Source organism: Uranotaenia lowii, chromosome 3 (assembly GCF_029784155.1).
Source record: "Uranotaenia lowii strain MFRU-FL chromosome 3, ASM2978415v1, whole genome shotgun sequence".
Lineage (NCBI taxonomy): Eukaryota > Metazoa > Arthropoda > Insecta > Diptera > Culicidae > Uranotaenia > Uranotaenia lowii.
In genome coordinates this window covers 15,680,603-15,708,566 of record NC_073693.1, presented here as the reverse complement: position 1 = coordinate 15,708,566, position 27,964 = coordinate 15,680,603, and the positions used below count along the sequence as shown (strand labels likewise).

The window sequence follows — 27,964 nt, the reverse complement described above, 5'->3', positions numbered from 1 at the left end:
TTGCCCAGATTGTGGTGAGCAAGACGAAACACCCGAACACGTGGTGTTTGCCTGTCCGAGGTTTGCGGCGGTACTTACCATCATACTTGCCATCTGTGGGCCCAACACCACAGTAGATAACGTGGTGCAGAGGATGTGGTCAGCGATGGGTTCAGCCGGATCATGACTGCCCTGCGGAGGAGCTGGAGTCAACGGCATTCCGCGAAAGGTGTATAAGATTCCATTGCCGATGAGCATCTGAGTAGTGTGCGTCCGGTCCTTTGATTGAAGCTACAAAGATTCGGCATCATCTTCAGCGTAGTGGAGGTCACGAGTGCGCCGCGAACCTGTGTACGATACCCCACCGCCGGGGAGTATCCGAGTAGAGCCGCTTTCTACGAAGGAAACTGCGGGGATAAGACAATATCTTTCTCGTAGCGGACCTTGTAAAAAGCGGGGTAAACCACTGTCGGGGGATACCTACGGGTAGAGAGGCTTTTGAGCCTCTCGAGTCGGTGTAGGATATCGTCAATGTCGGGAAACATCCGAGTTTTAGCGTTCAAAGTCCCGAATGTGTGCCGTGACAGGCACGGACCAAAAATTCTAGGGTTGCCAGCCAAAGGGATACAAGAAGACCAAACAATGGTCGACTACACTGCCCCCTTCAATGGGGGACTGTCGAGTAAAGCACGTCCGACCCCAGGGTTTCAAGCTACAAATATAAGACAATATCTGTATAGCAAATGCCTTGTGTTCATGCGTAGGATGCTGCACCTTAGGGGAGTATCCGAGTAGTGCGGATCCCAACGTCCGGAGCTGCGAGGATAAGACTTGATCTTCTTTGCAGTGGAAATCGTTGGAAAAGGATTATTCCACGATCGGGGGGAATACCCACGAGTAGAGTGGCTCTCGACACCGGGTGAGCCATTCGAGTCGCAGTAGAATGTCGTCTTCATCGGGAATCATCCCGAGTAGTTGCGTTAAGTCCCGCGCGTGTGCTGTGACAGGCGCGAGTCTAGGATAAGCTGATCTCGTTCGACACACGACGGGCATATAGGTGGCGAACCTCGAATCCTGGAAATAAGGGGTCAGGCTTCAAGTCGTTAGAAGAGAAGTCAAACCTCGAGTCTTCAGGAGGAGAGGTTTGCGTGGTCAACACCGATTCTTCTCGATAAGAGGTCGGGTATCAAGTCGCAAGAGGAGAGATTAGGCATTTAATCAACAAGAGGAGAGGTATAAATGTTTACCTCGAGGAGAGGTCAAATCCCGAGTCGCTAGAGGAGAGATCGGGCCTTGAGTCATGCAGAGGAGAGGTTTGATTCGGGAATCTCGAGTCCCTACGAGGAACTCGGTTGTCAAGTCGTTAGAGGGGAGGTTGGACTTCGAGTTATAAGGATGAGAGAGTTAGCTGAATGTGATCTCGTCTAGTCTATGAGTATTGCCTTGGAGCGCACTAGCGTGAATAGATCTCCCACTTTTGCTGCATAGTGTGTTTAACAGTTCGAGGTGGGAACAAGATCTGTGGCCCCAAGTGAAGTATAGGGAGTAGGAGGTTTACACGTATATCATGAGTTTTCTCTTTGTACCCATGGACCAGAATAACTGTGGAAGGGGGCACCGTGCCTTGGGATACAATTCGTGAACTAAAACTAAACCAGCCTTCAGTTCATCAAGCCCTTAAATCGTCGTCTCGTCCCATAAGGTCATCAGATCTTCCACTCGTTAAATCATCAGGTTTTCAGTTAGTCAAGTTGGCAGGTTGTCAAGCATATATGTTATCAATTCGACTAGGCATCCAGTTGTCAGGTCGTCAAGCCTTCAAGTAGTCGCTCGTCAGTCAACTTTTTAGATCAGTAGTCCGTTATGTTGTAAGAGAAGAACGCTGGTAGATTATTTTCAGAGTCTCAGGTTTTATGGCCTTCCGATCATTCAATAGCCAAGTCATCAAACTGTCGACATTGTCTTAGGTCTTCAAGGCAATAAATCGTCAGACCATCCTGCCATCAGGACATTTGAATAGGAGGACCTCAATCTGTCTGATCATCAAGACGTCAAGTCATCAGGCTACTAGACCAATTGGTCTTCAGATCATCAGAAAATGAGTGTCAAAAAATGAATTTAGGATATTTACTTCTGTACAGGGTCTATATAGGGTCATTTCTTAATAGAACTATTATGTACCTCAGAATCAATTGTTTAAAACTTCGGTACTATCTTTTAAAAAAATATTTAATTTAAATTTGAAATATGATACACAAAATGGGATTGTAGCTCAAAAGAGAGACTCAGTATTGCCAATTGGTCGAATTTCTAAAAAAGGTGAAATTATTCAAAATAGTTAAGTAGAACTTAAAGTAGGAAATATGATCACCATTGCACCCCCCCCCCCCCCCCCTAAATCGGCCATTGATGTAATGGTACTACACCATTTTGCTTTACAGATCGAGTTTTCTTGCAAAAGCTGGCACAAGTAATCATGTCATGTTTGGCGTAATGCATGTTATCGCACATTGTAGGCATAGAGTAAGCAGCTTTGTGGGGAGGGGGAAGGGTCAGATGGTTTTAAATTTTTAGTCAATGGTGACACCAACCGAGAATGCCACTTTTTGCATAAGAGTTTATCTGTGGATGTATTGATTTCTATAGTTGTCATGAATTTCTGATAATATTTACAATAATATGACAATATTTTTGACATACCGCATCCTTAGAAAAGCCAATCGTAATTCACCTGTGATCCCATGGGAAGGAAAGGGTTAAGTGAATCTGAGTTGTTCAAGTATACTTTAAGTTTCAATTCAAGTTTGATCAAATGTAAAATTACAAAGTTTTGCATACGGTTTTATTTTGTTCACAGATTATTCCCTTATGTTTTCCAAAATTAAACCACAATGCTGATTCAAAACGAAGTGGTTGCACGTGATTTCTCAGGTGTTATTATCACGTTTGGTACAATTTAGACATCTCGGTTTCTGTTTTTTATGGGCTGCGAGATCTATGCATGCTGACGGTAGGTATTTATATCATCCACCGGAACCAGTTTCAGCGTCGAAGAGCTTTTGTTTTTAACTAAGCAGCAGCCATGAGGGAAGCCGAAGAAAAGTAAATGGAAAACAAAACAAAGTTCCGGCCTAGGCCATTAAGTTTTCCATCCCACAATTTTCCACAGCTCGAAATTACTATATATTATTTAGCGGCGCGATCATTCCGCACGGGTGTGTGGTTTTTTTCTGGCTGTTCGCAGCGCATTGCATTGATGCGATTAATTTTGTGGCAAAACAAATTCCACCACCGACCGCTAGAGTACAAACATCGGGAAAAGTTATACCATACACCGGCCGTGAATTGAGGAACTTGAAATAATTACTTTTTTTGCGATATGCAATGCAAGCAATGTGGTGGTGTTCGGCTTTCCGAAACGTGGAGCAACTACACCGATCCAAAATAAGCACTCACATGTGTGAATTCTCCCACTCGCGCACAGCAAAGAAAAGAAAGTTTTTTCTTTTGTTTTTCCCTTTTGGACTCGGTGCTTCGTCGGCTGATTATGATCGTCGTCTGCATTGTTCCATCGTCATTCATCAACAGCACGTTAGGCCGACGGAGATGGACGCCAGCCGAAGCCGAAGATATGCAACAATAACGTATTGGAAGCTGCTTAATAGCCGAGAATCGTTGAATTAGATGAATAAATGATGGGTTGCTGTTCGTTCATCATCATCATCCTATATAGTATAAAACACGTGTCAGGTTAGCTTCCCTGAACTACCACTTCCTGAAGTGGATTTTCCGTTCAAGGTTTCGCTTCGGTATTGCTTTTGATATTGGAAAAAGGCTTTCTTAAGCACTTCCCCCATTTATCCAAAGATATTCGAAACGTCATATGTGGACGATACGTTTTGTTTTGCTCTCACCTGCAACGAAGTGATGCTACTTTCGCGCATTTTCATCTCACGGGGCGGTGTTATTAGTGAGGGAAATGAAGGTTGGCAGATTTCCGGATAGCGATCTACGTATGTAGCTTGGTACGAAGGAAACAAATGATGCAATTAATGTTTTTTTCTTTGACGTTATCCAGAATCATAACTAATGAGAGTCGGGGAGATTTTGATCTTCGTAATGTGCGTATTTTAACTAATTGTAAAGGTTATGGTGCAAGATTCGATCTAATGTACTGCTTCCACTTTACTTTATATGGACAAGATATTCATATTGGCTTCATTTATAAACTCGAGCAGTTTGAATAAATAACAAGATGTGAAAAAAAATGCAATTAATACATAGAGTTTTGTCTAGGTATGTGGTCAAACTGCCGTAGTCAACAATAACTTTAGACGAAACTTCGTAGAAACTGTACAAGTATATGAATAAACGTCTGAGGGAATTTCTAAATTGCGGTTCTAAAATGATCGCAAAATGGTCAGTTCATCGTATTTAAGTTCATCTAATATTTGTGAAACATACAAAAATACCATCGTAAACATTCTCCAATACAAGAGTTTTTCAATTCAACACTCATACTTCAATTCAATTAACAGAATCCAGATAAGAGCCGCGAATAATAATGGAATAATTATTCAGATATCGGCTTCAGAAGTAATTTTTCTCAACTAAAACAAACGTTTTAGATGACACAGTTTTCAACTTGAGATATTTAAAATTAGGATTGGGAAAATGATTTTGTCATTTTTGTCATTTTTGTCATTTTTGTCATTTTTGTCATTTTTGTAATTTTGTAATTTTTGTAATTTTTGTAATTTTTGTAATTTTTGTAATTTTTGTCATTTTTGTCATTTTTGTCATTTTTGTCATTTTTGTCATTTTTGTCATTTTTGTCATTTTTGTCATTTTTGTCATTTTTGTCATTTTTGTCATTTTTGTCATTTTTGGCATTTTTGTCATTTTGTCATTTTTGTCATTTTTTTGTCATTTTTGTCATTTTGTCATTTTTGTCATTTTTGTCATTTTTTTTGTCATTTTTGTCATTTTTGTCATTTTTGTCATTTTTGTCATTTTTTGTCACTTTTTTGTCATTTTTGTCATTTTGTCATTTGTCATTTTGTCATTTTTGTCATTTTTGTCATTTTTGTCATTTTTGTCATATTTTGTCATTTTTGTCATTTTGTCATTTTGTCATTTTTGTCATTTTTGTCATTTTGTCATTTTTGTCATTTTTGTCATTTTTGTCATTTTTGTCATTTTTGTCATTTTTGTCATTTTGTCATTTTTGCATTTTTGTCATTTTTGTCATTTTTGTCATTTTTGTCATTTTTGTCATTTTTGTCATTTTTGTCATTTTTGTCATTTTTGTCATTTTTGTCATTTTTGTCATTTTTGTCATTTTTGTCATTTTTGTCATTTTTGTCATTTTTGTCATTTTTGTCATTTTTGTCATTTTTGTCATTTTTGTCATTTTTGTCATTTTTGTCATTTTTGTCATTTTTGTCATTTTTGTCATTTTTGTCATTTTTGTCATTTTTGTCATTTTTGTCATTTTTGTCATTTTTGTCATTTTTGTCATTTTTGTCATTTTTGTCATTTTTGTCATTTTTGTCATTTTTGTCATTTTTGTCATTTTTGTCATTTTTGTCATTTTTGTCATTTTTGTCATTTTTGTCATTTTTGTCATTTTTGTCATTTTTGTCATTTTTGTCATTTTTGTCATTTTTGTCATTTTTGTCATTTTTGTCATTTTTGTCATTTTTGTCATTTTTGTCATTTTTGTCATTTTTGTCATTTTTGTCATTTTTGTCATTTTTGTCATTTTTGTCATTTTTGTCATTTTTGTCATTTTTGTCATTTTTGTCATTTTTGTCATTTTTGTCATTTTTGTCATTTTTGTCATTTTTGTCATTTTTGTCATTTTTGTCATTTTTGTCATTTTTGTCATTTTTGTCATTTTTGTCATTTTTGTCATTTTTGTCATTTTTGTCATTTTTGTCATTTTTGTCATTTTTGTCATTTTTGTCATTTTTGTCATTTTTGTCATTTTTGTCATTTTTGTCATTTTTGTCATTTTTGTCATTTTTGTCATTTTTGTCATTTTTGTCATTTTTGTCATTTTTGTCATTTTTGTCATTTTTGTCATTTTTGTCATTTTTGTCATTTTTGTCATTTTTGTCATTTTTGTCATTTTTGTCATTTTTGTCATTTTTGTCATTTTTGTCATTTTTGTCATTTTTGTCATTTTTGTCATTTTTGTCATTTTTGTCATTTTTGTCATTTTTGTCATTTTTGTCATTTTTGTCATTTTTGTCATTTTTGTCATTTTTGTCATTTTTGTCATTTTTGTCATTTTTGTCATTTTTGTCATTTTTGTCATTTTTGTCATTTTTGTCATTTTTGTCATTTTTGTCATTTTTGTCATTTTTGTCATTTTTGTCATTTTTGTCATTTTTGTCATTTTTGTCATTTTTGTCATTTTTGTCATTTTTGTCATTTTTGTCATTTTTGTCATTTTTGTCATTTTTGTCATTTTTGTCATTTTTGTCATTTTTGTCATTTTTGTCATTTTTGTCATTTTTGTCATTTTTGTCATTTTTGTCATTTTTGTCATTTTTGTCATTTTTGTCATTTTTGTCATTTTTGTCATTTTTGTCATTTTTGTCATTTTTGTCATTTTTGTCATTTTTGTCATTTTTGTCATTTTTGTCATTTTTGTCATTTTTGTCATTTTTGTCATTTTTGTCATTTTTGTCATTTTTGTCATTTTTGTCATTTTTGTCATTTTTGTCATTTTTGTCATTTTTGTCATTTTTGTCATTTTTGTCATTTTTGTCATTTTTGTCATTTTTGTCATTTTTGTCATTTTTGTCATTTTTGTCATTTTTGTCATTTTTGTCATTTTTGTCATTTTTGTCATTTTTGTCATTTTTGTCATTTTTGTCATTTTTGTCATTTTTGTCATTTTTGTCATTTTTGTCATTTTTGTCATTTTTGTCATTTTTGTCATTTTTGTCATTTTTGTCATTTTTGTCATTTTTGTCATTTTTGTCATTTTTGTCATTTTTGTCATTTTTGTCATTTTTGTCATTTTTGTCATTTTTGTCATTTTTGTCATTTTTGTCATTTTTGTCATTTTTGTCATTTTTGTCATTTTTGTCATTTTTGTCATTTTTGTCATTTTTGTCATTTTTGTCATTTTTGTCATTTTTGTCATTTTTGTCATTTTTGTCATTTTTGTCATTTTTGTCATTTTTGTCATTTTTGTCATTTTTGTCATTTTTGTCATTTTTGTCATTTTTGTCATTTTTGTCATTTTTGTCATTTTTGTCATTTTTGTCATTTTTGTCATTTTTGTCATTTTTGTCATTTTTGTCATTTTTGTCATTTTTGTCATTTTTGTCATTTTTGTCATTTTTGTCATTTTTGTCATTTTTGTCATTTTTGTCATTTTTGTCATTTTTGTCATTTTTGTCATTTTTGTCATTTTTGTCATTTTTGTCATTTTTGTCATTTTTGTCATTTTTGTCATTTTTGTCATTTTTGTCATTTTTGTCATTTTTGTCATTTTTGTCATTTTTGTCATTTTTGTCATTTTTGTCATTTTTGTCATTTTTGTCATTTTTGTCATTTTTGTCATTTTTGTCATTTTTGTCATTTTTGTCATTTTTGTCATTTTTGTCATTTTTGTCATTTTTGTCATTTTTGTCATTTTTGTCATTTTTGTCATTTTTGTCATTTTTGTCATTTTTGTCATTTTTGTCATTTTTGTCATTTTTGTCATTTTTGTCATTTTTGTCATTTTTGTCATTTTTGTCATTTTTGTCATTTTTGTCATTTTTGTCATTTTTGTCATTTTTGTCATTTTTGTCATTTTTGTCATTTTTGTCATTTTTGTCATTTTTGTCATTTTTGTCATTTTTGTCATTTTTGTCATTTTTGTCATTTTTGTCATTTTTGTCATTTTTGTCATTTTTGTCATTTTTGTCATTTTTGTCATTTTTGTCATTTTTGTCATTTTTGTCATTTTTGTCATTTTTGTCATTTTTGTCATTTTTGTCATTTTTGTCATTTTTGTCATTTTTGTCATTTTTGTCATTTTTGTCATTTTTGTCATTTTTGTCATTTTTGTCATTTTTGTCATTTTTGTCATTTTTGTCATTTTTGTCATTTTTGTCATTTTTGTCATTTTTGTCATTTTTGTCATTTTTGTCATTTTTGTCATTTTTGTCATTTTTGTCATTTTTGTCATTTTTGTCATTTTTGTCATTTTTGTCATTTTTGTCATTTTTGTCATTTTTGTCATTTTTGTCATTTTTGTCATTTTTGTCATTTTTGTCATTTTTGTCATTTTTGTCATTTTTGTCATTTTTGTCATTTTTGTCATTTTTGTCATTTTTGTCATTTTTGTCATTTTTGTCATTTTTGTCATTTTTGTCATTTTTGTCATTTTTGTCATTTTTGTCATTTTTGTCATTTTTGTCATTTTTGTCATTTTTGTCATTTTTGTCATTTTTGTCATTTTTGTCATTTTTGTCATTTTTGTCATTTTTGTCATTTTTGTCATTTTTGTCATTTTTGTCATTTTTGTCATTTTTGTCATTTTTGTCATTTTTGTCATTTTTGTCATTTTTGTCATTTTTGTCATTTTTGTCATTTTTGTCATTTTTGTCATTTTTGTCATTTTTGTCATTTTTGTCATTTTTGTCATTTTTGTCATTTTTGTCATTTTTGTCATTTTTGTCATTTTTGTCATTTTTGTCATTTTTGTCATTTTTGTCATTTTTGTCATTTTTGTCATTTTTGTCATTTTTGTCATTTTTGTCATTTTTGTCATTTTTGTCATTTTTGTCATTTTTGTCATTTTTGTCATTTTTGTCATTTTTGTCATTTTTGTCATTTTTGTCATTTTTGTCATTTTTGTCATTTTTGTCATTTTTGTCATTTTTGTCATTTTTGTCATTTTTGTCATTTTTGTCATTTTTGTCATTTTTGTCATTTTTGTCATTTTTGTCATTTTTGTCATTTTTGTCATTTTTGTCATTTTTGTCATTTTTGTCATTTTTGTCATTTTTGTCATTTTTGTCATTTTTGTCATTTTTGTCATTTTTGTCATTTTTGTCATTTTTGTCATTTTTGTCATTTTTGTCATTTTTGTCATTTTTGTCATTTTTGTCATTTTTGTCATTTTTGTCATTTTTGTCATTTTTGTCATTTTTGTCATTTTTGTCATTTTTGTCATTTTTGTCATTTTTGTCATTTTTGTCATTTTTGTCATTTTTGTCATTTTTGTCATTTTTGTCATTTTTGTCATTTTTGTCATTTTTGTCATTTTTGTCATTTTTGTCATTTTTGTCATTTTTGTCATTTTTGTCATTTTTGTCATTTTTGTCATTTTTGTCATTTTTGTCATTTTTGTCATTTTTGTCATTTTTGTCATTTTTGTCATTTTTGTCATTTTTGTCATTTTTGTCATTTTTGTCATTTTTGTCATTTTTGTCATTTTTGTCATTTTTGTCATTTTTGTCATTTTTGTCATTTTTGTCATTTTTGTCATTTTTGTCATTTTTGTCATTTTTGTCATTTTTGTCATTTTTGTCATTTTTGTCATTTTTGTCATTTTTGTCATTTTTGTCATTTTTGTCATTTTTGTCATTTTTGTCATTTTTGTCATTTTTGTCATTTTTGTCATTTTTGTCATTTTTGTCATTTTTGTCATTTTTGTCATTTTTGTCATTTTTGTCATTTTTGTCATTTTTGTCATTTTTGTCATTTTTGTCATTTTTGTCATTTTTGTCATTTTTGTCATTTTTGTCATTTTTGTCATTTTTGTCATTTTTGTCATTTTTGTCATTTTTGTCATTTTTGTCATTTTTGTCATTTTTGTCATTTTTGTCATTTTTGTCATTTTTGTCATTTTTGTCATTTTTGTCATTTTTGTCATTTTTGTCATTTTTGTCATTTTTGTCATTTTTGTCATTTTTGTCATTTTTGTCATTTTTGTCATTTTTGTCATTTTTGTCATTTTTGTCATTTTTGTCATTTTTGTCATTTTTGTCATTTTTGTCATTTTTGTCATTTTTGTCATTTTTGTCATTTTTGTCATTTTTGTCATTTTTGTCATTTTTGTCATTTTTGTCATTTTTGTCATTTTTGTCATTTTTGTCATTTTTGTCATTTTTGTCATTTTTGTCATTTTTGTCATTTTTGTCATTTTTGTCATTTTTGTCATTTTTGTCATTTTTGTCATTTTTGTCATTTTTGTCATTTTTGTCATTTTTGTCATTTTTGTCATTTTTGTCATTTTTGTCATTTTTGTCATTTTTGTCATTTTTGTCATTTTTGTCATTTTTGTCATTTTTGTCATTTTTGTCATTTTTGTCATTTTTGTCATTTTTGTCATTTTTGTCATTTTTGTCATTTTTGTCATTTTTGTCATTTTTGTCATTTTTGTCATTTTTGTCATTTTTGTCATTTTTGTCATTTTTGTCATTTTTGTCATTTTTGTCATTTTTGTCATTTTTGTCATTTTTGTCATTTTTGTCATTTTTGTCATTTTTGTCATTTTTGTCATTTTTGTCATTTTTGTCATTTTTGTCATTTTTGTCATTTTTGTCATTTTTGTCATTTTTGTCATTTTTGTCATTTTTGTCATTTTTGTCATTTTTGTCATTTTTGTCATTTTTGTCATTTTTGTCATTTTTGTCATTTTTGTCATTTTTGTCATTTTTGTCATTTTTGTCATTTTTGTCATTTTTGTCATTTTTGTCATTTTTGTCATTTTTGTCATTTTTGTCATTTTTGTCATTTTTGTCATTTTTGTCATTTTTGTCATTTTTGTCATTTTTGTCATTTTTGTCATTTTTGTCATTTTTGTCATTTTTGTCATTTTTGTCATTTTTGTCATTTTTGTCATTTTTGTCATTTTTGTCATTTTTGTCATTTTTGTCATTTTTGTCATTTTTGTCATTTTTGTCATTTTTGTCATTTTTGTCATTTTTGTCATTTTTGTCATTTTTGTCATTTTTGTCATTTTTGTCATTTTTGTCATTTTTGTCATTTTTGTCATTTTTGTCATTTTTGTCATTTTTGTCATTTTTGTCATTTTTGTCATTTTTGTCATTTTTGTCATTTTTGTCATTTTTGTCATTTTTGTCATTTTTGTCATTTTTGTCATTTTTGTCATTTTTGTCATTTTTGTCATTTTTGTCATTTTTGTCATTTTTGTCATTTTTGTCATTTTTGTCATTTTTGTCATTTTTGTCATTTTTGTCATTTTTGTCATTTTTGTCATTTTTGTCATTTTTGTCATTTTTGTCATTTTTGTCATTTTTGTCATTTTTGTCATTTTTGTCATTTTTGTCATTTTTGTCATTTTTGTCATTTTTGTCATTTTTGTCATTTTTGTCATTTTTGTCATTTTTGTCATTTTTGTCATTTTTGTCATTTTTGTCATTTTTGTCATTTTTGTCATTTTTGTCATTTTTGTCATTTTTGTCATTTTTGTCATTTTTGTCATTTTTGTCATTTTTGTCATTTTTGTCATTTTTGTCATTTTTGTCATTTTTGTCATTTTTGTCATTTTTGTCATTTTTGTCATTTTTGTCATTTTTGTCATTTTTGTCATTTTTGTCATTTTTGTCATTTTTGTCATTTTTGTCATTTTTGTCATTTTTGTCATTTTTGTCATTTTTGTCATTTTTGTCATTTTTGTCATTTTTGTCATTTTTGTCATTTTTGTCATTTTTGTCATTTTTGTCATTTTTGTCATTTTTGTCATTTTTGTCATTTTTGTCATTTTTGTCATTTTTGTCATTTTTGTCATTTTTGTCATTTTTGTCATTTTTGTCATTTTTGTCATTTTTGTCATTTTTGTCATTTTTGTCATTTTTGTCATTTTTGTCATTTTTGTCATTTTTGTCATTTTTGTCATTTTTGTCATTTTTGTCATTTTTGTCATTTTTGTCATTTTTGTCATTTTTGTCATTTTTGTCATTTTTGTCATTTTTGTCATTTTTGTCATTTTTGTCATTTTTGTCATTTTTGTCATTTTTGTCATTTTTGTCATTTTTGTCATTTTTGTCATTTTTGTCATTTTTGTCATTTTTGTCATTTTTGTCATTTTTGTCATTTTTGTCATTTTTGTCATTTTTGTCATTTTTGTCATTTTTGTCATTTTTGTCATTTTTGTCATTTTTGTCATTTTTGTCATTTTTGTCATTTTTGTCATTTTTGTCATTTTTGTCATTTTTGTCATTTTTGTCATTTTTGTCATTTTTGTCATTTTTGTCATTTTTGTCATTTTTGTCATTTTTGTCATTTTTGTCATTTTTGTCATTTTTGTCATTTTTGTCATTTTTGTCATTTTTGTCATTTTTGTCATTTTTGTCATTTTTGTCATTTTTGTCATTTTTGTCATTTTTGTCATTTTTATCATTTTTGTCATTTTTGTCATTTTCGTCATTTTTGTGAACTGAGAAGTTCGACGTGAATCTGATGTGTAGCCTTCTACTGCAACCATTTTTTTACATGTTTGGGACTAACTTTGGGATTTCAGACTATTTTAACCCATAAAAAATACAATTATTATTTTCCCAAAAAAAAATGAAAAATATGTTTAAAACTGTTTACACTATTTTAATAATAAAAGCTATTGATTCACCAATGTATTTACGACTTCAATTTCTTAAAAGATGCCAAAAAAGGAATTGTTATTCCATGGTTTCATAAATATTACATTAGCATGTGTTACAGTGAAAATGTTAGTTCGAAGTGTTTTTCTTCTTGATTATTACTGAATTACTCCTGGGTTTGTCCAAATTTTTCCGGATATAGCCCGTATTTGGGGTCAAAAAATGTGGAATTAGAAACTTTGTTGCTTGATAAAATAGCCTGGATTTTCTCGGCCGTTAAAATGCGGGCAAAAAACCTGGCTTGTATTCAAGGGTTTGGATTCGTCGTGTGGAACGATTTTTGAATACTTTTAATTGGATTTTACAATTTCATTTCAATAGATTTTCATCTTTCAAGCTAATAACAGATCAGCAGAAAAACCTTCACATTTTTCTCAACGTGATGAATCGCTCCGCAAAACAACTGTTACATGACCCATGATGCAACGCATTGCGCTTTGTTGGCTTAATAAAAAGATAAATCCACAACGGAGACCATCGATGGTTCATATATGGCGGAATGCATATCAATAAACTGTTATTAAAATCGATTTCAAGAGTGTGAAATGCCGCTGCCTCGATCGATTGTTCGAAAGAAAGAAAACAAATTCGCCAAAATAAACCGTAGAAAATCTAACTGGGTGGTTGGTTTGGCAGCATCTAGGAAGGAGTGAAAGCAAATTCGAGAAAAAGATCCATCGATCGATGGGCACCTGAGCTATAATGTGTACACGTGAGTGTGTATGAGGTTTTTTTTATTGGTAATATTAATGATTTGGGAAATTGAACGGTTTCGATTAATGCTGCTACACGCAGCGCATCTTCTACCTGTGCCAGAGTTGATTTGGCGCAATGGAGGGGAGCTAAGGTGTTCGAGATAGGTTCGAGACGAAGAGAAAAAAATCATGTAACCTGCTCAACGTTTATCTGGGGCAGCATCTGCTGGGCGCAAGTTTTCGATTGGCTTCGTTTTGAGACTCCTGAGGAGAGCTAACTAAGTTTGTAAACAACTTGCCAAATTGCTATTGCTGTTGATTATTATCAAATGATTTTTTTTCACAATCTTAGAGCAAGTTCACTCGTGTTGGGAAAACGTGGTTGAAATTTTGACACTTGTAGCACATTTTGAAAATTTTGCTATGCGAAATGTTTTCAAGATTTTCCCAAGACGAGTGTGAATCATTCTTCTTCAAGAACTTGGTAAGCTGTGTGCGAAGAAAGCGGACGATTTTTTTTTGACAGGAAAATTTTAAATGTAGAAATCAAGTTTTTAACACTAAGTCAGTGCTCTCATGTTGATTAAAGCAGTGATTAAAGTTCGAGAAATGGAACCAACCGTACTCTGGCTGGAACAGTGGGCCATCCGAAGAAGCAAAAACCGGCGGTTTCCCCAACATTATCTGATCCAATCAAGACACGTTCTCAGATATTTTAACCTAAGTTGAAGTTATTTCTTCGTTCTGAATAATTCGTCGTCAGAGTGTTTCTGTGATTTGGTGAGCTCGTCCTGTATTATTTTTAATCTGTTTTAAATGTTCCTGTATCTTTTGCGTTTATCATCACATGGTTGGCCTGGCCGTAGTAGTATCTGCAATGCATGTTCTATGTATTAGATACTACATTGAAAAAAAAAGTGGAACGCAAGTTTATCATTTTCCAAGATTCATTCAAGTTTTCTGTTGTTCAGTTGAACATTAATACTACAGATGAGGCTCGAAACTTTTCAAACGTTATCCTTGATGCATTTCAATTACAAAATCACACATCTAATGGTAACAATTAATTCCAGTTTCATAAATTCATCCGTTATCTCCAAGGTTCTGGGAAACAAAAAGTGAAAGTATTCTTTATAACTGCCTAAAATTAGGTTATTAGAACAGAGCTGTATGCAAACTGTTAAGCCAAAAGCCAAAATTGGTTCCGAAAATTGGATGATTCGAGCCGGGTAGAGTTGATTTGAAAATGCGCCGAAAATAGCTGATAATTGAAGTGTTTCCGGATTTAATAGTTCCACGTTCACCACTAGCACCGGAATCATTTCGGAATGAATGCTGCTGCTAGAAGAACTTCTCCGTTAAAGATAGATACTCAGAGAAAGACAGAGAAAAAGGAAAGAAAATAAAAGATGCAAACATCATTAACTTGTGGCAAAGCATCAATTGCTCAACGGGCAATTAATTGAGAATTATTGGTTGCTGCGAAGACCTGTCGATTAGAAGGTGTAATTGCGTTCGCACAATCCTATTTTGTTTTTTTTTTTTTTAACTTTCGCACAGAACTGATTGAAGATTTCTTTCTATCTGTGAGTCAAAATTTAAATTACCATCCATTAGCTAGAATGAGATATATTGTTCCGTTCTTATTCACAAAATTTAAAACTTCAACAACAGAAATATAAGGTTTCAATATCCAAAATATTGGTTCGAGTTTCACTCAATTTTTAAGCTAGGAAATAATTTATTTTATCTTTTCTCATAAATTGAACAATCTTAAAAAAACTACCAAAACATTACTTGATACTTGAGCTTTCGGGCAGACTTCCAGATCTGTCGAAAATGAGGGTCTGATAATCTGATGGTCTAATCACTTGACGATCTGGTTGCCTCAGGCTATTGAAGACGTCAAGGGATGATGGCTTGATGATCGATCACTTGAGAACTTGATCACTTGTCAACTTGACCGTCTGATGACTTGACGGTGCGACAGATAGTTGACACTCATGTTCTGATGATCTAAAGACCAATTGGCCTAGACGCCTGATGACTTGACGTCCTTGTGATCAGAAAGATTGAGATCCTCCTATTCAAAGGTCCTGATGGCGGGATGGTCTGACGATTTGTTGCCTTAAAGACCTTAGACAATATCGACAGCTTGATGGCTATTGAATGATCGGAAGACTATAAAACTTGAGACTCTGACAATCTACCGGCTAGACTGCCGGTGTATGACCGATCAGCGTCCTGAAAACTGAACAATTTGACGAATTGAAGACCATGAGGTCTGATTGCCTGATGACCTTGATGTATCGTCAGCAAACAAACGGGGCTTACCAATTAGGTTGAGATTAGACAAGTCATTGATGTACACTAGGAATAGAAGAGGACCAAGGTTGCTGCCTTGAGGAATTCCAACTCTCAGTGATTGATTGCAGCTTTTAACTCCATTTACACAGACACATATTGGCTCCTATCGGTAAGAAAGCTTTCCAGTATTTCTAACAGCTTACCTCTGATCCCATAGAATGCAAGTTTTTCGATCAACATTTCGTGGTCGATGGTATCAAAAGCATTCTTAAGGTCGAGAAACAGAAGTCCTGTGAGGTTTTTTTTTTGGTCTAAGGATTTATAGACATCTAAAAAAAGTTCACAAGTGGCTGTTGTCGTACTAGAACCTTCTCGAAATCCATACTGACAGTCGTATAGAACGCTTTGGGTAGAGAAGAATTATGTAATTCTAGTAACCAGTAACTGTTCGAAAATTTTGCTCAAAGCAGACAAAATTGAAATCGGCCTGTAATTGTTCACTTCAACCTTGGACCTCAAACAGTCCGAATATTTCTCCGTAGATAGACTTTGGTTGATGTCATGCTGAAGCTACAAGCAAAGCAACACGTTCACACGACAGACCAGCTCTCATTTGATCTCCATGGAAAAAGCGCAGACCAGTCATACTGAGCGCTTTGAAAAGCGCGACAAATCTGATGCCAGTGTGTTTTGTAGCGCGACAAGTAGGAAATCCAATGGGAATATTGTTTTTTCTCGATTTGAAGCAGTGATTCCGGGTTTTAAGCACAATAGTACGAAGATCTGTCCGAACTTGTGATAATAAACTAAAAAATATCTTAATCGGCGAGAAAATGTTCATGAATTCTTAGTTCCGGCAAAAAAAACAAGTAATTTTGTCGGTTCAAATTTCGGCATTCTTTCAATCCGGGTCGTGATTTGATGAGTTTTTGATGGCTCCCGAAAGAAAGGAGACGATTTAAAGCATTATCAGATGTAGATAAGTGATGATTTGTAGGGAATTTCAAAGCGACATGTCGCGCCAGCATGACATACCAATGCGTTGCAACGCTTTCTTATTGGAACGTGTGAACGTGTTGCGTTGCTTGTAGCTTCAGCATGACATCAGCCTTTCATTGAAAACATCTCGCTACAACTTCGGGAAAAACTCATAGTGGCTTTTTATAAAATGTTCCAAATCGATTGGCGTTTCGCTGGCTCGTAATTGTGGAGGCTAGCTGGGGGCCGATGCTACTGAAGAAGGTATTGAGGGTTTCATGACTAGTTAGATTTCCGTTAACTATCAGTTTCAATGTGTCATGTTCTTCCGATTTATCTCCTGATAGGCTGTTGAGGCATTTCCACATATTTTTACAGTTAGATTCATTGAACAAATTACTGTAATAGGCTTTTTTTGCATTTTGCCTAACCAAATTAAGTTTTCGTGATGCATGTCGCAATAAGTTACGTGTGTTTATGTCGAATGGATTTCTTTTCTGTTTTGCAAACAGATTATCTTTGATTTTCATCCATTCCTTAACATCAACTGTCATCCATGGGCAAGTTCCTTAAACCCTAGCATTTACTTCTACAGTTCTTGAACATTTAATTCTTGGTAGAGCAAAATTATTTGGGCAAGAAGTTCTTCTGAAGAGTTAGCTTGAAGGTTGAGAGCTTTTTCAACGATTTAATTGCGATTTGAAAACCTGACGACCATTGAACTTGATAGTCTGACAACATGACGGCATGATGATTTGACCACCTTATGATCCAATAGCTTAATGACGACCTAGTATAACGAATAGTTGGGTCCTTGATATCTGATGATTTTGACTATTCTTAAGCTTCATTTTTTGCTAACATGACAAGCAGCTACGAGTTTCATGAAAAAAGTTATAACCATTTCAAAACAAACAAAAAATTGAATCCATTGAAAACTACTTAAAAATGGCAGACTTTGTTTCCAACCCTTTTAATAATATGAAGAAATATTTTAGCAAAGCTTAAAAATCAATAAATTTTCTGGCAATGCAAAGCAGTTTTTTGAGATTTTTTGTTCTCATCCTACGGTTAAACAGTTTTCAAAAAAACACTCAAAAACGCAATAATTTGTATAACATTCAATATCTTTTCTGGAATACAAAAATCAAGAGATATTTTTCATCCAAAGTTATAATTTTTGAAACTTTCAGTACAGGGGTACTGTCGGTTTTTGAATGAAAATTTTTGTTTTCCCATACAAATTTCCATACAAAATTAAAACTCGTTGTGCTGATTCAGGACTAGATGAATCGCATCCAAAATATTAAATTGCTATTTCTAGCATTAACAGTAGTTTTTTGTTTGGACTCAATTCAACATTTCAAAGTTTTCTTTCAAAAACAAATAAAATCAAAAGATGAACAATTTGCTGCATATATTTAGGGGCAAAAATTAAAAACATTTCTCAATATTTTATGGCTTCAAAAACAAATGAAATTTTACCTTCATGCAATTCCCTAGGTCCTCCCACTGTTCCTATGTTCCTTTTTTTATTCAAACTTAACCATTTGATAGGGTTTTAAGCATTTGTTCTATACAAGCTTTCTCATAGAAAATTTCCGTTTTTTAAATATCCAAAAATTATCATTGAATGACCATATAAATAACTCTAAAACTATGCTTATACAAAGGAAAAAAGTAACACTTTCATATAAAACAAACTATTTGCTTCTAAATGCTATCATTTTACCAAAAAAGGTGTTTGTTTGTGAGTCTTCGAAAAAAACAGATATTTTAGAATTTTAAAACTTCATTTTAAGTGATATAAAAAAACTCCAACTACAAAACAAATTTAACCTATTTGAAACTCAGTTTATAGGCTTTCTAAAAGACAAACACCGTCTTAGCCGATTTAGGCTTTACAGACTGAATAAATGACGTGGCCAACTTAAGATTAACATTAAACACCCAGTACCGAGATGGGAATCGAACCCATGCCATCAGAGGACCAGCGATTACCGTCGTACCACGCTAACCACTCGACCACCAAGAGGTACAAATTTCAAACGTAGAAAACAGTTTTCAGATATTTTAACTTTAGACTTAGTTAATGATGATTATCTGCAAAAAATTCATGTTGATCAAAGTTAACCAAGTGATCAAAGTTCCCCAAAATCTGTTTTCAGTTCTCGTGTGGGTTTGAAAATTCTTCATTCATCAAAAATCGATTTAATTTAAATTTGATCAATTTTAAAATTTCGACATTTCTCCAAAACTAAAGGCGATAGAGAAAAGCTGACGAATGATTTGAATTCAGGACGCCTAAATCTTCCAAAATCAGTTATTGAATCATAGACACCAAAATGCTGTTCCCTTATTTAATTAAAAATTTCCAAGTATTAACGGTATTCATAAATCATAACTCATCCCATTTAAAGTATAATAAATTGAATTTTTAACATTATCATCTTCTCAAACTTAGCATAATGTTTACAAGTTGCTTAAAGTTCCTTCACAATCGAAAAATAAACTCGTTCAGGTTAGCGCAGATAAAACTCGAATAAAAAAGTCTAGCTCCACTTTACGCAAGGTGGCATAAGTGCATCATAATTGCTCCAACATTGTCACTGATTTGTATTCAAGAGAGCCTTAATAACCTATGACTAACCACACACCTAAACAAACAAAACAAACTAACAAACTCGGCAACAAACAAATGATTGCATAGACGAAGGCGGACAGGCAGAGCGGTTGCAATTTGTTACGCAAAACTCCAAGAGTACACTTGCCGGTTTTTTAAATCAACTCAGCTGACTGACTCAGTTTTTTTTTCCAGTCGAGCACAAGGTAGCATAAATATTGTATGGATCCGTGTTAGTCTTTCGTGGGTCCGCTTCGCTTTGTTGACGATTCATCGCTGTTTACGAGTCCAAGGGTAGTGGATTTTCCCTCCGTCAAGAAAATGAAGGAAAAAAATGGAGACCCCTCCCCATAGGCCATAAGCACATCAGAGCAGAAGACGGATCTGTTCAGATGAAGAAAAAAACCGAACGAAATTTTAACCAAACGCGTACCTACATACGTCATCTGGTGGTTCCGTTTTCAAGTTTGACGTTGAATTTCTTCGGATGATTAAAAAGATTGTATTATTTTTCTTGATCCGGATTCAAACGACCAGTGATTTTCCCAACTATGTATGAATAAACGTTTTCTAGAATATCGTGATCTTAAGACAGAAGAAAAATAAGCAAATTACACGTCATATTACAAAATTTCTTATTTAGAGCATAGAATTAATAATTTACAGATTTAAAATTGTTAATGTTTTGATCATTTCTTTTTTTTTTAATTTTTATGAAGGTTGCATTGAAAAATTATTGACACACCACTTTTGCTTGATCGAAATTCCTCGCTTCGAATCTAACAATCCGCAGCAAATGATTCATCCGGTCCTATTATGAAACATGCGAATAAAAATTTCTCCGGCAATTCCAAATAAGTAAGAAGGTTCAAACCACAACTGGTGCCAAATAGCGATGACAAAATTGTCGAACACGAGTTCGTGTACCTCCTGCGTATGGCCCAAGCGATTATTAAGTCATCGATGAAATGTAGTATGAAGTGAAGTTGCTTATTGTCGTTACTGTTGTTGTTATTGCTGAAGTTGTAGGGCAAAAAATTATCGCTAACTTTAACGGTGTGTCCCTCATATGAGGTACCGAAAAAAAAGCTGCTGGTTGCTCACTTACGCCACGATTCGATATGGCAAACTTGGAATTGTGCAATTGCTGTGGCGCGGCGCGAGTGACACATTGCGGCAAACGCACCACGAAGCTAAGTATGGTGACAGCCAGCTGATAATGGCGATTCACCACTGTGAAGGTGTGATTGTTTGATGATTTAGGGTCAAACTGGCTGATCGTGATTCGAAACCGATAAATATTTGACCTTGATTTGCGAAAGCTTCGAAGGAGGTGAGGAAAACCTCTTAGCAATTGCAATAAGTCTAAAGAATAAGCGCATCATAAAAATTTGTCAAGAAAAATCCCCTCGCATGTGAAAGAAATCAACAACAAATCTTTGACAATAATGATTAAATTGAAAACTTTTGACAATTTTGACAATTTTCCCAACTTTCCCAATTTTGACAATTTTGACAATTTTGACGATTTTGACAATTTTGACAATTTTGACTATTTTGACTATTTTGACTATTTTGACAATTTTGACAATTTTGACAATTTTGACAATTTTGACAATTTTGACAGTTTTGACAATTTTGACAATTTTGACAATTTTGACAATTTTGACAATTTTGACAATTTTGACAATTTTGACAATTTTGACAATTTTGACAATTTTGACAATTTTGACAATTTTGACAATTTTGACAATTTTGACAATTTTGACAATTTTGACAATTTTGACAATTTTGACAATTTTGACAATTTTGACAATTTTGACAATTTTGACAATTTTGACAATTTTGACAATTTTGACAATTTTGACAATTTTGACAATTTTGACAATTTTGACAATTTTGACAATTTTGACAATTTTGACAATTTTGACAATTTTGACAATTTTGACAATTTTGACAATTTTGACAATTTTGACAATTTTGACAATTTTGACAATTTTGACAATTTTGACAATTTTGACAATTTTGACAATTTTGACAATTTTGACAATTTTGATCATTTTGACAATTTTGACAATTTTGACAATTTTGACAATTTTGACAATTTTGACAATTTTGACAATTTTGACAATTTTGACAATTTTGACATTTTTGACAATTTTGACAATTTTGACAATTTTGACCATTCTGACCATTCTGACCATTCTGACAATTTTGAAAATTTTGACAATTTGGACAATTTTGACAATTTTGACAATTTTGACAATTTTGACAATTTTGACAATTTTGACAATTTTGACAATTTTGACAATTTTGACAATTTTGACAATTTTGACAATTTTGACAATTTTGACAATTTTGACAATTTTGACAATTTTGACAATTTTGACAATTTTGACAATTTTGACAATTTTGACAATTTTGACAATTTTGACAATTTTGACAATTTTGACAATTTTGACAATTTTGACAATTTTGACAATTTTGACAATTTTGACAATTTTGACAATTTTGACAATTTTGACAATTTTGACAATTTTGACAATTTTGACAATTTTGACAATTTTGACAATTTTGACAATTTTGACAATTTTGACAATTTTGACAATTTTGACAATTTTGACAATTTTGACAATTTTGACAATTTTGACAATTTTGACAATTTTGACAATTTTGACAATTTTGACAATTTTGACAATTTTGACAATTTTGACAATTTTGACAATTTTGACAATTTTGACAATTTTGACAATTTTGACAATTTTGACAATTTTGACAATTTTGACAATTTTGACAATTTTGACAATTTTGACAATTTTGACAATTTTGACAATTTTGACAATTTTGACAATTTTGACAATTTTGACAATTTTGACAATTTTGACAATTTTGACAATTTTGACAATTTTGACAATTTTGACAATTTTGACAATTTTGACAATTTTGACAATTTTGACAATTTTGACAATTTTGATCATTTTGACAATTTTGACAATTTTGACAATTTTGACAATTTTGACAATTTTGACAATTTTGACAATTTTGACATTTTTGACAATTTTGACAATTTTGACAATTTTGACCATTCTGACCATTCTGACCATTCTGACAATTTTGACAATTTTGACAATTTTGACAATTTTGACAATTTTGACAATTTTGACAATTTTGACAATTTTGACAATTTTGACAATTTTGACAATTTTGACAATTTTGACAATTTTGACAATTTTGACAATTTTGACAATTTTGACAATTTTGACAATTTTGACAATTTTGACAATTTTGACAATTTTGACAATTTTGACAATTTTGACAATTTTGACAATTTTGACAATTTTGACAATTTTGACAATTTTGACAATTTTGACAATTTTGACAATTTTTACAATTTTGACAATTTTGACAATTTTGACAATTTTGACAAATTTGCCAATTTTGCCAATTTTGCCAATTTTGACAATTTTGACAATTTTGACAATTTTGACAATTTTGACAATTTTGACAATTTTGACAATTTTGACAATTTTGACAATTTTGACAATTTTGACAATTTTGACAATTTTGACAATTTTGACAATTTTGACAATTTTGACAATTTTGACAATTTTGACAATTTTGACAGTTTTGACAATTTTGACAATTTTGACAATTTTGACAATTTTGACAATTTTGACAATTTTGACAATTTTGACAATTTTGACAATTTTGTCAATTTTGGCAATTTTGACAATTTTGACCATTTTGACAATTTTGACAATTTTGACAATTTTGACAATTTTGACAATTTTGACAATTTTGATAATTTTGACAATTTTGACAATTTTGACAATTTTGACAATTTTGACAATTTTGACAATTTTGACAATTTTGACAATTTTGACAATTTTGACAATTTTGACAATTTTGACAATTTTGACAATTTCGACAATTTTGACAATTTTGACAATTTTGACAATTTTGACAATTTTGACAATTTTGACAATTTTGACAATTTTGACAATTTTGACAATTTTGACAATTTTGATCATTTTGACAATTTTGACAATTTTGACAATTTTGACAATTTTGACAATTTTGACAATTTTGACAATTTTGACAATTTTGACAATTTTGACAATTTTGACAATTTTGACAATTTTGACAATTTTGATCATTTTGACAATTTTGACAATTTTGACAATTTTGACAATTTTGACAATTTTGACAATTTTGACAATTTTGACAATTTTGACAATTTTGACAATTTTGACATTTTTGACAATTTTGACAATTTTGACAATTTTGACCATTCTGACCATTCTGACCATTCTGACAATTTTGAAAATTTTGACAATTTTGACAATTTTGACAATTTTGACAATTTTGACAATTTTGACAATTTTGACAATTTTGACAATTTTGACAATTTTGACAATTTTGACAATTTTGACAATTTTGACAATTTTGACAATTTTGACAATTTTGACAATTTTGACAATTTTGACAATTTTGACAATTTTGACAATTTTGAAAATTTTGACAATTTTGACAATTTTGACAATTTTGACAATTTTGACAATTTTGACAATTTTGACAATTTTGACAATTTTGACAATTTTGACAATTTTGACAATTTTGACAATTTTGACAATTTTGACAATTTTGACAATTTTGACAATTTTGACAATTTTGACAATTTTGACAATTTTGACAATTTTGACAATTTTGACAATTTTGACAATTTTGACAATTTTGACAATTTTGACAATTTTGACAATTTTGACAATTTTGACAATTTTGACAATTTTGACAATTTTGACAATTTTTACAATTTTGACAATTTTGACAGTTTTGACAATTTTGACAATTTTTACAATTTTGACAATTTTGTCAATTTTGTCAATTTTATCAGTTTGGTTAATTCTGTCAATTTTGTCAATTTTGTCAATTTTGTCAATTTTGTCAATTTTGTCAATTTTGTCAATTTTGTCAATTTTGTCAATTTTGTCAATTTTGTCAATTTCGTCAATTTCGTCAATTTTGTCAATTTTGTCAATTTTGTCAATTTTGTCAATTTTGTCAATTTTGTCAATTTTGTCAATTTTGTCAATTTTGTCAATTTTGTCAATTTTTTCAATTTTTTCAATTTTTTCAATTTTGTCAATTTTGTCAATTTTGTCAATTTTGTCAATTTTGTCAATTTTGTCAATTTTGTCAATTTTGTCAATTTTGTCAATTTTGTCAATTTTGTCAATTTTGTCAATTTTGTCAATTTTGCCAATTTTGTCAATTTTGTCAATTTTGTCAATTTTGTCAATTTTGTCAATTTTGTCAATTTGTCAATTTGTCAATTTTGTCAATTTTGTCAATTTTGTCAATTTCGTCAATTTCGTCAATTTTGTCAATTTTGTCAATTTTGTCAATTTTGTCAATTTTATCAATTTTGTCAATTTTGTCAATTTTGTCAATTTTGTCAATTTTGTCAATTTTGTCATTTTGTCAATTTTGTCAATTTTGTCAATTTTGTCAATTTTGTCAATTTTGTCAATTTTGTCAATTTTGTCAATTTTGTCAATTTTGTCTATTTAGTCAATTTTGTCAATTTTGTCAATTTTGTCAATTTTGTCAATTTTGTCAATTTTGTCAATTTTGTCAATTTTGTCAATTTTGTCAATTTTGTCAATTTTGTCAATTTTGTCAATTTTGTCAATTTTGTCAATTTTGTCAATTTTGTCAATTTTGTCAATTTTGTCAATTTTGTCAATTTTGTCAATTTTGTCAATTTTGTCAATTTTGTCAATTTTGTCAATTTTGTCAATTTTGTCAATTTTGTCAATTTTGTCAATTTTGTCAATTTTGTCAATTTTGTCAATTTTGTCAATTTTGTCAATTTTGTCAATTTTGTCAATTTTGTCAATTTTGTCAATTTTGTCAATTTTGTCAATTTTGTCAATTTTGTCAATTTTGTCAATTTAGTTAATTTTGTTTATTTTGTCAATTTCGTCAATTGTGTCAATTTTGTCAATTTTGTCAATTTTGTCAATATTATGTGTTAATTTTGGCTATTGGGAGCTTTAAAATGAAAATTCATCTTTCAATCCGAATGTTTAGTATCTATAATCTTATAAATAAAACTAACGAATTTTTTATTAAAAAAAAAATGAAATTCGGGAAAGCGGTCTCACAAAATTCAAAATCTGGGGTCGAATTTAAACGTTTTGATAACTTTTCATTACACTTGCATACAAATAAATAGTTGGAACAGTTCAATCTGATTGATTCCTGATTCAGTTTTCATGTTCAGTTATAAATTTTAAAGATTTCAATTTTCGAAGTCATTTGGAAATTTTGATTCCATATTTCAAAGAACCATTGCTCAGAGTCCGAGGCTGAAATTGTTGTCTCAATATTCTCAAGCCGAATTTAAGTTTTTTACTTAAACTGCATATCAATCACAATCATATCTTTACACTTGACTGGTTTTTGACTATGATTTTTTATATTGAATATCTTTATTGTGTAACGAGTTTTCTCGTAGTTCGTTTTTATAGATGTTACTGCCAAAAAAATACTATCATACGATGCTATTTTGTTGGATTTTCAGTATAACTGCTAATGAATTTGGAATGACAAATTTAGATTTTCTATGAAAACTTCCATTTGAAATAAAAACTCGTTGCACTAAATGAGGACTGAATAAATCGTTTTAGAAATTGACAGCGATTTTTTTACTGTAAAAATAACCAACAAAAGTAATGAGAGTAGGTATATGATATTTTTCTTTTTACAAAAAGCCATCAAAAACAAAGCTCCTTAAAATAAAAAAAACAATGAAGAATCTACAATCAATCAATCACACATTAAAATGGCCATAATTAAACCAAATTCAAGCATCATTAGTTCGCATAATACGATTTCATTTGAATTGTGAGTTAAACCCTGTAATTAGCTGAACATTCCAAGTCGGTAATTAAAGCATTCCTTCCGCACTCATCTCAGTTATTGACCCCGGCGGGCTCACGTTTTGCCGCTCTAAAAAATGCGTGAGCTCCCGATGATGTTACTCAACTGTCACGTCACGTGTGATCAAAAGAGGAGGGGTTGGGGAAGAAAAAAACTTTCCCACTTGTGGAATTGTTCAACGAAAAATAAATGACACAAAACAGCAACATACGAAGAAATTTCTCCCCCGATCGAGGCACCATAACCAGAGCAGATTCAGAGCGAAGAGAAATGGTTTCTTCGGGCCTCCCGGCCTCCAGCCAGTGGCCATTGATTCGAACCAATCGATCATTCGTGCATGCATGCATGAACACTGAACATGGCGCACGACGACTACCAACTGAGATTAGTTTGATCAATCCGTCTATGAGTCTCGTCTTTGGAAATGTCCGCCATGGCAAGGAACGGCCATTGAAGACATACCCTCGGAGATACGGATGACTGAGGCTACCGTACCTTGCCCTAGGGCATGGAGTTTTGATATTTTTTAATTGTTTACCCGGACATGGGCGATGAAATGTGGATGGATGAGAAATCAAATAGGGAATAGAAACTTTGAGGTTCGTCGCTTAGGCTACGTTAACCAGCATTGAAGTCTCTCGACTATTCGTGGTACAATTTTGAAAGACATTAATCATATTTTTTCCTAATTTGAAGAATCGTTAATCAGTTCTGATAGAATTTCTTGCTTTCTGTTTCATTTCAGGATCCAAGCCTTGTACGACATCGCTTTTCCGTTCCAAATGAAATCTTCGGAAGATGATCATCCGACAGCATCCTGGCAGAGTATTGGTAGGAAACAAAGAAACTTCTTCAGCGAAAAAAGCACCCGGCTGAGCCATCGCGAAGACGTCTGCATCAATTATTGCCGCCATCACTGATTACCGTCATCAACGACGCGTCGGCGAAGCGTAGCCACACGCTAACTACTAAAAAGTAAAACACAAAAATTGCCATCAAACCAAAAAAAGACACGTAAAGAAAAAACAAAATTAAAGAAAACAAGATTAAAATCACTACTCTAAGACACAATAAGACAAATTAACGCGACGATTAAAGTGTGAAATTGTTTCACAATTGAGATTTCGCGCTCAAGTCGAAACGAAACGAGTCAAAAGGAAGTTCCTCGTCGTTGAATGAAAGTAAAATCAGCCTTAAAACAAAAGAGAAGGAAGGAATTTTGCAATCTTTCGAACACACATAGTCTTTAAGTCAAACAACAAGAAACACATAAATAGAAAATGTCATCCAAACAGTTTCCCCTGGCCATGCTCATTCATCGGGCGTACGTTTGCAGCTTGATGGGTTTGCTCGTTACGGCGCATTTCGCGGCTGCAATTTGCTCGGATGCAAACGCGGATTGCGAAAACGACGCAAGCGCAAGCAAATCGAAACGATCGGCCTTGCCCATACTGAACAATGTCGAGGGTCGCGGCAAAGATTTTCTGATATTCGACAATCACAATGAGGTAGATCAGGATGTGAAACCTGCTGCCGCATTGGTGAAGCAGCGAAGTGGGAAAGATCTACTGGATGATTCCTACCAGTACAATAAGAACGTGGCGATGAACTTGACTGGAAAGTCGCCAAACACCCCGCCTTTTATAATGGCCAATAATCTGCACAATGGACGGCAGAATTCGAATCCGGATATTCAGGATATTATAACTGGGATTGTGAAGTTGCTAAATGGTAATGTGAATGTTCATGCCAATACTCAGCCTACGAGGAGATATTCGGCTACTCGAATCAATAATCGAGGA

General features: G+C 31.4%; 1 protein-coding gene across 2 annotated transcripts in view; it reads right to left on the bottom strand.

Moving 5' to 3' along the window:
* The window catches only part of LOC129757282 (syndecan), a 152,379-nt gene that overhangs the window by 5,019 nt on the left and 119,396 nt on the right, over nt 1-27,964 (bottom strand). The window lies entirely within an intron of this gene.